The sequence below is a fragment of the Astyanax mexicanus genome, chromosome 18 (genome assembly GCF_023375975.1).
Source record: "Astyanax mexicanus isolate ESR-SI-001 chromosome 18, AstMex3_surface, whole genome shotgun sequence".
NCBI classification, from domain to species: domain Eukaryota; kingdom Metazoa; phylum Chordata; class Actinopteri; order Characiformes; family Acestrorhamphidae; genus Astyanax; species Astyanax mexicanus.
In genome coordinates this window covers 37,171,457-37,183,976 of record NC_064425.1, presented here as the reverse complement: position 1 = coordinate 37,183,976, position 12,520 = coordinate 37,171,457, and the positions used below count along the sequence as shown (strand labels likewise).

The following is a 12,520-nucleotide window of genomic DNA, read 5'->3' as shown; positions in this document are numbered from 1 at the left end:
CCAAAGCGACTTACAATAGTGAATTACAGATTAGTACAAATTAATCACAGTGGAGTGAGAGAGACTCATGAAAAGGAAAATTAGTAACAGCAGTTAAGAGCTTTCCTTTCATGTTCAGAACCACACTGCTGGGAAAAGGAATAAAGTGCGGTAGGAACCAAAATAACTTGTTCAGTTTAACAGCTTATAAAGTCGCTCCATCTTTATTTGCATTTGTTTAAACCTGAGAAGAACTAATCTATATAGTCTCACTCTGTCTCCATCTATCTTGGTCTACTTCACTCTATTCCACTCTACTCTGCCTCCTTCTGTCTCACTCTACCTTCCTCTGTCTTGCTCTATCTCACTCTATCCCGCTCTACCTTGCTCTGCCTCCTTTTATCCTGCTTTACCTTGCTCTTCCTCTCCCTTGCTCTATCTTCCTCTGTCTCCCGCTATCTCGATCTACTTTGCTCTGCCTCCATCTAGCTTGCTCTGCCTCCCTCTATCTCACTCTACCACCCTCTTCCTCCCTGTGCCTCACTCTGCATTGCTCTGCCTTACTCTAACTATCTCTAACTCCCTCTATCTTGCTCTACTCTCTCTGTTTGCAGGTAATGCATTTTGTTTTGTGGTTCTTCATGATGTTATCACAGCATGTTGATATGTTCATCATTTAAACATGATGAAGAGATAAAGAGTTTATCTAACAGTTGACCCATTCATCATTATTATCACTACATGATCATGTATTATAAACAGAGGTAACAGAGGTCACATCTTCTGCTGGTACATCAGTACCACTATGAATTTGCCTGCGATATAAGACTGGGCAATATAAAAAATGTGTGATATCCTGGAAATGAAGAGAAATAGTGATATTTAATACCAAGCTTTTCCACACATGGGATCCATGTACATTTCATTTTGTAATTTAATGCATGCCTTTTGAAAAAATGAATGAAATTGGTTTATTTCATGTTATGCCCAAAACACACCCATGATTAATTAAGAGAATTAGTACATGCTTTTTGTGCATTTCAAGTGGCACAAGGTGTGCTTTTCCCGTCATTATGATAGCAAACATACACTGACATGCAATAAATCAAGCTGCACGATTGAAAGCTCACATACAGATCATAAACACAGAGCTCATTGTGGCAAAAAAGGCAAAGTAACAATAAGTGCTGGTTTTAAACTCCTTACTGAACTTGCTTTAAGGACAGGTGAGTTTTACGGAGCAGTAGACCTGAGACCCAGACTAACCCACCAGCATTAAACCCCAGCTCTTATTTACCAGCCTGTGAGCCTACAAACCAACTTACACAGCCCCCACACTTCTATACACAGGCCAGCATATAACACAACTGCTAACTCCAAAAACACACAATTAACCAATTTACACAAGCAGCTCACTCTCCCATCAGCATCCCTTTCAGGCTGGCCGGAGCTGTGACACCAAAATATATTGCCCACCTCTAACCAGAGAAACAGAATTTTACCTATTTATTGTTAAAAGAACAATAACAATAATAAATCTAAATGTATTGCTGTATAATGGCATGCATGGTTCATATATGTACATATATGTTCATTACAAAAAAAAAAGAAATACATTCTCTTCCCCCTCCCTCTCTCTATCTCTCTCTCTGTGCCGGTATTGCATGCATTGGGAAACCCAAACAACAGACAGAATAGACAGAACAGTCTATCACTGTACATCAGAGCGATTGCTCACACAGATGTTTCATTCATCAGCACTGTATACACACACACACACACACACACACACAGACAAAGGTGGAGTCTGTTACATTGAGAAACATAGCTGAAACCCCACCCCTGCTTGCTGATCGCTGATTGTCTGCAGCTCTGTTTTGTCTGACCCAGTTCTGGGTTAACTGTGATAACGCACACCAGCCTGCAGCAAGTCACCAGACACATAAATACATAAATACATGACTAAAAGTTTTTTGCAGAATCATCACAGAATAAAAAACTTTATATGTGTGTGGTTTAATCTTTTGAGGCACAACGGTCACTCATCAAAGTTAAAATGTCTACTAGAGATTGAGACAAAATATCGACATTAAGACATTAAGTATCAATACATTATCATCAAATAACTATTTTTTTTATTGAAACATAAGAGGGCTAAACTCCCTAAGACTCGCTGCCCAATTAAACTTCCTACAGTTACTGCTTCATTACTCCACCTGGTGGTGCTAATCAAATCAATAGGGTAAATTTGCAGTGAATAATTTAAATTACAAAGTCTTCACTTTCAAAGTCTGGTCTGCAGTCCACACCTTTGTGTGCAATCCCACAGTGATGGGATCAGTGGCGGAGATGAAGTGGTCTACAGCAGGAAGGTGACCAGGCTGGTGTCATGATGTGAGGACATCAACCTCGCCCTCAACACAGACAATGGAGCAGAGAGTGGAGATGAGGAAGGAGAGAAGACCTCATCAGCCGCATCAGTGAGGATTTCACATGGACATTAAACACCACAGATCTGATTAAAAAGGCTCAGCAGCGGCTGTAATTCCTGAGAAGGCTGAGGAAGTTTAGGAGTCTCCCAAGATACTCTGGACCTTCTACAACTGTGTTGAGAGCCTCTTCACCAGCTGATTATGACTGTGACGGATGGTACACGCCTGCAGAGTGGTAAAGACTGCTGAGAACATCATCAGACTCCACTGCTCTCTCTGCAGAACATCTACAACCAGAGAGACCCCCCCCCCCCCCCCCCAGCACGAACTGTTCATACTTCTGCCTTCAGGTCGAAGGTATACAAGTGTGAAATGCAGAACCACCAAGTTAAAGAAGTTTTTCCTTACTGTTATCTAGGACTGCAACAAATGATTATGTTGGTAGTCGACTAAACTGATGATAATTTTCTCGATTAGTCGATTAATCAGCGATTATTTCTGCCATCTCCTCCATCTCTAAAGTCAATTGAGCTGATCAGCTAAACACGAGATTTAAATGGCATGTAAATGTCTGGATATTGTTTAGAAGTGGAAAGTACTGATTATTTAGTGATTAATTATGTAATCTGTTGTGTTTGAGCACTTTTGGAGACACAGAATACGGTAGGTTGACTGTAAACTGTTTGAGTGAGCCATGTACCCATCTCCAATTGCACTTCTGTCCCCAGCACTTTGTGTAATACGGTACTGTTACGAATTAGTGATTAGTCGACAATGAAATGTGTAGTCGACAAATTTAAATATTCAACATTGTCAATTATATCGACTAATAGTTGCAGCCCTGTTGCCATCAGCACTTTACTCTCGACATGTTTCCGTGTTAATGACATTTCTCTGAGGCACATGTTCACTTTACTGCAACAATAGCTGCCTTCCATTCTGAAGGCAGCTGCCCAACTGTGCAGCATTTTTAGGCAGCATGTTTGTGCTCCCAAGATTCTATTCTGTAGGCAGCATATGATCCTTCATCGGCAGCATCCTTATTTTACGATGCATTTCACCAGCTAGGATGGAAAAGATGTTAACTAAAGATGTTAATACACTTAGTTTAATTTAGCAGTTTCTCCACAAGAAGGCAGAAATGTTGCATAACACTTTGGTGGGCACCATTTAAAGGTAAATAAAGTAAATAGCAAACAAACACAAATATAGACCTGCTTTCAAAAATATCGCTATTTTCACAATATGAACTCCAAGTTAAATTACACGTTAATTAAAATGATTTAATTTGCCTTACATAGCATATACATCTATTGTGCCTGTCCACATTGCAATAGCAATACTCAAATGATATATTGTGCATCTCTAGTAAAAAACATTTCATGAATATTTGTAAATCAGTCTTGTTATAGACAGTGGAACTGATTTATTTAAAATAAGTACATTTGTACTTTAACTGAAGTAGAAATAGAAAACCGCTGCCTCTTTTCTTACAGTTGTTTGTGAACACACTCACTCACGCTCACGACATGAACGCACATGCACAGCACCACGTGCCTGCGAGCGAAGAATGCAAACAATTAAAGATCTGCGTTTTTATCACGGAGGCAATAGCCAGGAATGTTCAAAATTGGTATTTAAATTAATTCCATTACCTTAAGTGTGTGAGTTTGCCTTCACTTGTGTTTTTGATAAGCATGCTTATGCTTGGTTAACCTTTATGTAAACGTGAGCTTTTGTTTGTGTGTGTGTGTGTGTGTGTGTGTGTGTGTTTGTGTGTGCATGCGCACATTTACACTCAGATATAATTGATCTGTAATTATTTAAAAAAAAATTATGAAAAATAATAAGGGGAGATACAAGAAGAGAGGGTGTTAAAAAAAACTGTAATAAAATGATAGTGATAACACATTTTTAGTTAACAGAAGGAAAGACTTTAATCACTGACCTACATCAGAGATTATTGACCTTTTATACTGTTTGTTGGTCTGAGGTGAAGTTTTTTATTTTTACTTTTAAATAATGAAAAACAACAAACTAAAGCCTCAGCCTGTCCTTAATATCTGACAGTCTTTACTGAAATTCAGCACTTTAGGGATCGAGGACAACTACCAGACAAACTGAGTAATTAATAACTTATAAACTTTTGCAAAATGTGACCTTTTGATGTCGAACTAACAGTATAATAAACAGAAGGTACATTTGTCTGTCTTTTTCTACAGTCCCTTAAGTGCCGCTCAGTGCAAAAAGACGGAGGAAGTTAAGTTTAGTAAAAAAAAAAAAAATTCAATACAGATGGTGGTCAGAATTTGTTGTTTATCATTTGAGCTGCTATCTGACAAATGTCAAGAGTTCCAGTGACATACACAGTATAGCATCATCCTCACAATCCCCCAGGTACGCTGTCAGAACCCACTTGGTGGTCGTGAACCCCAGGTTAAGAACCAGTGTTAGAACATCTTTGTTCAGTGTGCTTGCTCGTTGTGGTCAGGTTACACACCTGATCCAGGTAATTAAGGCCTTCAGGAACATGCTGTTTTTCAGCAGGGTAATACAATCCTGATAATGTGTAGCCAACACTAGGGGTGTAAGAAAAAAAAGGACAAGAAAGACAAGAAAACTTAATAAATTATTTTATATACAATACCAGTCAAAAGGTTTTACAGATTTTTTTTTTTTTTTCGTTTTAAAAGACTGCATTGTAGATTAATCAAAACTATGAAATCAAAACAATAAAACACTATGAAAAAAAAACATATGGAATAAACAAAATATGTTAAACAAACCAGAATAAGTTTTATATTTTAGACTCTTTAAAGTAGCACCTGCTTAGATGACAGCTTTTCTCATCTTGGCTGGATTTTCTCAGTCAGCTTTATGAGGTAGAGTCTCCTGGAATTCATGCTTTCAGTTAACAGCTGTGCTGAACTCAAATTTCTTGTTTCTTAATGTGTTTGAGAGCATCAGTTGTAAAGTAGTGAAGAGGTAGAGTTACAGGTAAATAAGGAAAATAAGCCTAAATATTTTCACAGGGCACAGTTCCATGACTATTTTAAGTAAAAAAAAAACTATTTAATTTTAATTAGGACATGAAATTGAACATTTATGCTGTCAAAACCATTATTAAATGTAGGAAATGCAGACTGCTATGACTCATAAAACCACACTTTCATCTGTGGGCTCCTGTGCATGCTGACATTATAAAAAGCTCCAACCTAATGAGACATGAAGATGTATGATTCCATGGCCTGAAGTCTGTGAGCAGATTTTGATTGGCGTGACAGAGATTCAGTAATCAGGCATGGGGAATAACAGTTCAGAATGATTACCATTAAAGACTGATTCTGGTTCAACATACACACACACACACATACACACACACACCTAAATAATAACCCTACTGTTGGAACAGGCCTAAACACATTCACCCACACCCATCTTTTATTTACATACACACACCAATTCATTTTACACAAAAAAATTACTTTACACTGAAGTCCCCTGACAGTTTTTTTCATTTTCCTGTGAAGTTGTCAGTTATTTGACAGTGAAACCAACATGCTATGGGACTTTCATGTGACAGGAACTAGTACTGTATCCCGTGACTTTTGCCATATCCCATTGAAGGTACATAACACTCACTTGTGGGAAACACTCACAGTACTAGTCTGAGGAAAGAACTCTTGAGAGGGAAATCCGGTTGGTGTTCTGATACTCACTGTACTGGGCTGAGTGATGGACTCTCATAAGGGGTATATGGTTAGTGTTCTGATACTCACTGTACTGGGCTGAGTGATGGACTCTCATAAGGGGTATATGGTTAGTGTTCTGATACTCACTGTACTAGGCTGGGTGATGGATTTTCGAAAGGGTTATCCAGTTAGTATTCTGATATTCAATGTGCATCCTCCACAAGACTTCAACACTTTCTTTTACGCTTTCTACAAATATGTACATTTGAATCAGATATGGTAAAAAAGTGGCTTTCAACACTGGCTTTAATCAGTTTCTGAAGCTAAGACTGAGGTCTACATTGTATCTCTAGTGGTTGTATGAGGAACTGCAGTGTCTCATGATCTTGTGCAGAGCTGCAGCAACTCGCAAAATACGAACAAGCAGTATGATTTGACCAAACTGATTGCTGATTGCTAATTTTGGATAAACATTAACACCACATACATTAGGTAACCAATTAGAGCTGGCAATATGACAATATATTATCCTATCCTTGAATTTCATATCCTATTGACAATATGCATTAATATGCAAGTAAAATAATAATATTTACTCAATATTAGAATCAACCAAATTTTGGAAATATATTGCGATATAAATGTTGGTCATATCATCCACAGCTATAGCCAATAATACATATACTGTATCTACTCACACATAATGTATGATGTATGTACAGTGCATGCTGCTAGGAGATTATTAGACAATTGCTAGACAATTATTAAATGCAGCATTTAAGCTCAAGTGCCCGTTGGTTATGCAGAGACCTTTTGAAGGGCAAAAAGCATACTTTGTGAGGTCCTTGTGCTTATGGTAAGGTCATGTGAATTATGGAAGTTGTAGTGAGGTCTGATAGTTGGTGCAGGTGAATTATGGGAGTTGTAGTGAGGTCTGATAGTGGGTGTAGGTGAATTATGGGAGTTGTAGTGAGGTCTGATAGTGGGTGCAGGTGAATTATGGGAGTTGGAGTGAGGTCTGATAGTGGGTGCAGGTGAATTATGGGAGTTGTAGTGAGGTCTGATAGTTGGTGCAGGTGAATTATGGGAGTTGTAGGGAGGTCTGATAGTGGGTGCAGGTGAATTATGGGAGTTGGAGTGAGGGCTGATAGTGGGTGCAGGTGAATTATGGGAGTTGTAGTGAGGTCTGATAGTGGGTGCAGGTGAATTATGGGAGTTGGAGTGAGGGCTGATAGTGGGTGCAGGTGAATTATGGGAGTTGTAGTGAGGTCTGATAGTGGGTGCAGGTGAATTATGGGAGTTGTAGGGAGGTCTGATAGTGGGTGCAGGTGAATTATGGGAGTTGTAGTGAGGTCTGATAGTTGGTGCAGGTGAATTATGGGAGTTGTAGTGAGGTCTGATAGTGGGTGCAGGTGAATTATGGGAGTTGTAGGGAGGTCTGATAGTGGGTGCAGGTGAATTATGGGAGTTGTAGTGAGGTCTGATAGTTGGTGCAGGTGAATTATGGGAGTTGTAGTGAGGTCTGATAGTTGGTGGTAGGGCTGGACCCGAATATTCGGGTATTCGGATATTCGTTCGTTGAGTAGGTATTCGGTTTTTAATTTTGGTATTCGGATATTCGTTTTTTTTCTCCTTTCCAGAGTTCCACCTCACTCTAACCACTTCTGTTCTCGCGGGTCCCGTCAGAATATCTTGCGCGCGGGACAGAACTGAACTGTTATTGGCTGGAGCGGGAGTTTAATCCAGACGATGCGGGAGCAAGAAAACTGTAATAATTGTAAAAAAAAAAAAAAAACCTAAAGAAAACTCTCAACGCGCAGGATGGACCGACACACACGCACACACCGATGGTGTTTGGACTGGGGTAAGGAACGGGACCGCACTATTCAGCGCTGCTGTTTTAATAAATATATAAGTAAATTTGAAGCATTAAATGTAGTTTATTTAATTTATATTAGGAACGTGGGGCGGGAGCGGCAGAAATGTGTATGTGGCGGGTGGGCGCGGGATTAAAAGAAGCAATTTTTTTGCGGCGCGGTAACGAGACAGAAACGCGGGAGCGTGGAAGAGTGGGTTTAAAAATCAGTCTCGCGCAGACCTCTATTATACATGATAAAAAAAAAATGCAGGCTCTTCGAAACTGATTTATATAATAAAACGTAAGGGGTAATGTGGCAACAGTAGGGGCTAAATCGGTTACAAAAGCCTGGCCTACAAAAATGATGTCTGAACGAATTTCCTCTTATCTAATATAATTTAAAATGGTTTAAAAATATAAAATAATTTCTAAGCAAACGAAATATTTAATATTGAGCTTATAGCCCAAGTGCAAAAATACAAAATCAGTAATACGGCTATGCCCTGCACAATGCTTAAACCGAAATAGACCAAGTACAATAACGTCATTAACAATGACTTTCCTCTACTCTAATATAATTTAACATGGTTTAAAAATATAAAATAATTTCTAAGCAAACGAAATATTTAATATTGAGCTTATAGCCCAAGTGCAAAAATACAAAATCAGTAATATGCCCTGCACAATCCTTTAACCGAAATAGACCAAGTACAGTTTACAATGACTGTCCTCTAATATAATCAACAATGTTTAAGAATATAAAATACTTCCTGAACAAACGTTTTTTTTTGTTTGTTTTTTTTAAGCAAATAGCCTAAGTGTGAAAACACAAACAGCAATTTACTGGGCTGGCTTGCGCAGCGGAGAAACCGTGCAGCAGCCTCCTAGCCTGCTTACGCAGCGGATAAGCCGCGTGTGGGGCAGCAGAAATTCCGGGATGAAAACACAAAGAAATCTGGGCTAAAAACACAGAAAAAATATGGGGTGAAAACACAAAAATATGGGGGATAAAAACACCAAAAATCCGGGGTGAATATGTCTCGTCGGTCAGAGCAAATTGAACATTTTTCAGTGGATTAAAGGGGCCGTGATTTGCTTTTTTTTATTTATTTTTTTTACCTCTTTTTTTAAAAACGAATATTCGAATATTCGCTTCGAATCAGTGCCGAATATCCGGAGCTCAAAAAACGCTATTCGGGCCAGCCCTAGTTGGTGGATAGACCTCGCATGCACACATAAACATATACATAGTTCCACAGTTCCATACCAAACTTCTACTAAAACTAAGGACCAGAAAATAAAAATCCACCAAAGAATCCTGTTCCGACCTCTGCCCTCTGCTATAAGTGTTGGTAAATTTCTGGCCAGGTGTTGTACTTTAGAAAACAGAAACAAAATAATAACATGAGCTGATGTATAAAATCTAAACTTTTGCACAACACTATTAATCAGTATGAACTTGAAAATAACTGATGCAGCAGAACCCTAGAAGAAGACTGCAAACTGCAAGCTCTGCTACTTGCCAATTACCGACCATGCCAGATTCCCAAACTTTTTTGTGTGTTTATTTTATGTCAAATCAAAAATCTGAGATCATAAGATCAGGGTTACACAAACTTTTAAATGCCACTGTACAAGAAAAGTTGTCCCAGCATGCATCATCACCTCAGAGCATTATTATTCACTGTACTAAATGAACATTCCATCACGCATATACAACAAACACACAGTTCATTACATCATTAAATGATCCTGAACTAATATGAAATTAATGTCAGAAAATCACAGCCTCAGCCAGTATGAATAAAAGAAGAGGTAGAAAAGGACAGATATATGAGGAGAAGAGGTTTGTTGATCATGATAGCAGCACTTTACAATATAGTTAATTTATAGTTTTATAACTGCAGACTGCAGTTCTGTATCTGTTCTTCTGTATATTTTATTATTATCCCCCTTTCTCCCTGTTCTTTAATACTCTGAACACCACAGGAGAGAAAGCCACCACAGAGCAGCTACTTTTATTTGGGTGGTGGGTCATTATTCTCAGCACTGCAGTGATGAGCACTGATTAGCATGGTGGTGGTGTATGAGGTGTTAGTGTGTGTTGAGCTGGTTGTACAGTGAGTGGATCAGATACAGCAGTGATTAGCATGGTGGTGGTGTATGAGGTGTTGGTGTGTGTTGAGCTGGTTGTACAGTGAGTGAATCAGATACAGCAGTGCTGCTGGAGTTTTTAAACACTGTGTTTAATCTCTCACTGTCCTCCACTCTCTATTACACACTCCTACCTACAGCTGGAACACCCTGTAGATAAAGTAAAGTCAGAAACAGAAGCTCTGAATCTGTTGCTGCACAGTTTGTGTTTATCATCCTGTACTTCTTTATCAGTTGCCACTTAGTTGGATATTTCTGGTTGGTGTTCTATTCTCAGTGCAGCAGTGACACTGAGGTGTTTAATAACTCCAGCAGCACCGCTGTATCTGATCCACTCTTACCAGCACAACACACACTAACAGCTCATACACCACCACCATGCTAATCACTGGAGTGCTGAGAATACATAATCCACCACACAAATATTAATAATATCTGCTCTGTGGTGGTCTCTCTCTTCTGTGGTTCTGAGTGTTGAAAAACAGGATGAAAGGAGGATAATAATAAAGTATGTAGAGAAACAGATACAGAACTACAGTCTATAACTATGTAAATGACAGAGTGTTCTATATGATTAGTGGAGCTGATATATAATGGGTGTAGAAACAAGCAGTTAATAATGTTAATTCTGATAAAAAAAAATTACTTTTTATCAATTCAAAGCAGTGGAGTACAACAGTGCTATCTAGTGGGCGTGGTTTAAATATCCAAATGACTTTGAACTGTAGATAACCATGAACTCATAGGTCAAAGGTAATGTAGGGTAAAACCATCCCAACAACCACACACACACACACACACCAGCAGTTCAGCCTGTCTGCAGCTACAGGCATGTTTGGGCCAAGACTAAACAGGGTCATGATCCAGTGAATGCATGTACGTGCACACACACACAAACAGACCAGTCAACAGAATGTTCAGAATGTTTGTCTAATATGAATGTGGAAAGTTAAAGAATTAGTCAGTCTGCCATTTAAAAGACGCAGCACAACACTGATTTGAATTGGGTGTGTGCAAGAACAAAACTCATCCTTGCTGTCAATAAAACAATAAATAAATAAAAAATAATTATGAAAAAAACATCAAGGTAAAACAACACCAGTGCTTTGGACAATGTGATGATCTTGCAGGAGCGTACAGGAGCGTCACACAGCAGTATCAACACAAAGTTTAGACTTGGAATTAATTAATTTACTGTAACAACAAATAAAATATGAAAAGAAATCGGATTCTGGCTGAGAGCTAGAATTGATCCCAACACCTCGCAAACCATCTCACTAAACTGTCACACGGCCCAAACAAAGGGCAAACAAAAGCAGATACCATTTACGCACTTTATTTACACAGAGGAAAGGCTTACGGGGTAGTCAGAGACAGGCAGGGTCAGTATCGAAATGGCAGTTATAACAAACAACATACCAGACTGAGCAGACAAAAGGTTCATACACAATAAATCCAAAAGCCAGAGGGCAAGTCAGAATAAAAAAAAATATGGTAGGCAACAGTAAACAATAAAGGAATTGCAAGGTAAAAGAGTAGTCGGTAACACGGAAAAACAATCAAAAGAAACGCTAGCTAAATTCCATACCCGGCCAGGGAACAACAGAAACAGAGGGGAATTAATACAAAGACAGAGAGGTGTGAGCAATCAGAAGCTCCAGCAAGCATGCATAAACACCAAGAGTCCAGAGCAGAGTCCAGAGCAGGCAGACTGACAGCAAACTCATAATACAACATACAAACCAATTGATATGAAGTACTCCACCCACGTAGCTGATGATGATAAGATGTAATAAAGTTATTTATAATATGCCCTTAATGTGAAGAGCTGTGCTTTTAACAGTCATTTGTGATCAGTCTATACAGTCAGCTGTGTAAAACGTATCTCAGAATGTGGGTATTCAGTAGAAGGAGCACAAAGCTGCAAATCAATGAGTTGCATAAAGAGTGTAATCTGTGTGAGCATTCCCCTAATATACATGCAATCAATCACTGTATTCATTTTGAAATTCTGCTTGTGTGTCCTGCGTTGTGTTCTAGAAAAAGGCACAATCAAATGTGCCAAGACAAAATGCAATGCTTGACAAGTACTGGCAAATAAAAGTTAATCTCATTTAGACATTTAATTTAACAAGCGGGAGATGAAATGAAATCACACTTGGCTGATAGTGATCAGAATGATCTAGACAGGTATGATTTATTCACTCAGCTTGTGAATACTAATCTGGAGCAATTTTACTCCATCTGTAATTACTCACTTCACACCTGTGACCTCACTGCCAGGATTCAATGCAAAGCAAAGTGATCAAATGAAGGCTTTTACATTAGGTGTTTTTTTATGTTGATGATTTATTTATTCCCTGACATGCAATACAAGTGTAGCCCTCAAAGTTGCACAGACTTTC

The 12,520-nt window shown here is 38.7% G+C and overlaps 2 protein-coding genes across 3 annotated transcripts in view; one reads left to right on the top strand and one right to left on the bottom strand.

Annotated features, from left to right (window-relative positions):
* wdfy1 (WD repeat and FYVE domain containing 1) overlaps positions 1-10,198 on the top strand; it is a 1,176,431-nt gene extending 1,166,233 nt beyond the window's left edge. The window contains exon 13 of the transcript XR_007425293.1: positions 10,172-10,198. The gene's annotated coding sequence lies outside the window, so the exon portion shown is untranslated. The remainder of the gene's footprint in view (positions 1-10,171) is intronic.
* Positions 1-12,520, bottom strand: part of col4a3 (collagen, type IV, alpha 3) — a 181,402-nt gene that overhangs the window by 84,505 nt on the left and 84,377 nt on the right. The gene's annotated exons all lie outside the window — the stretch shown is intronic.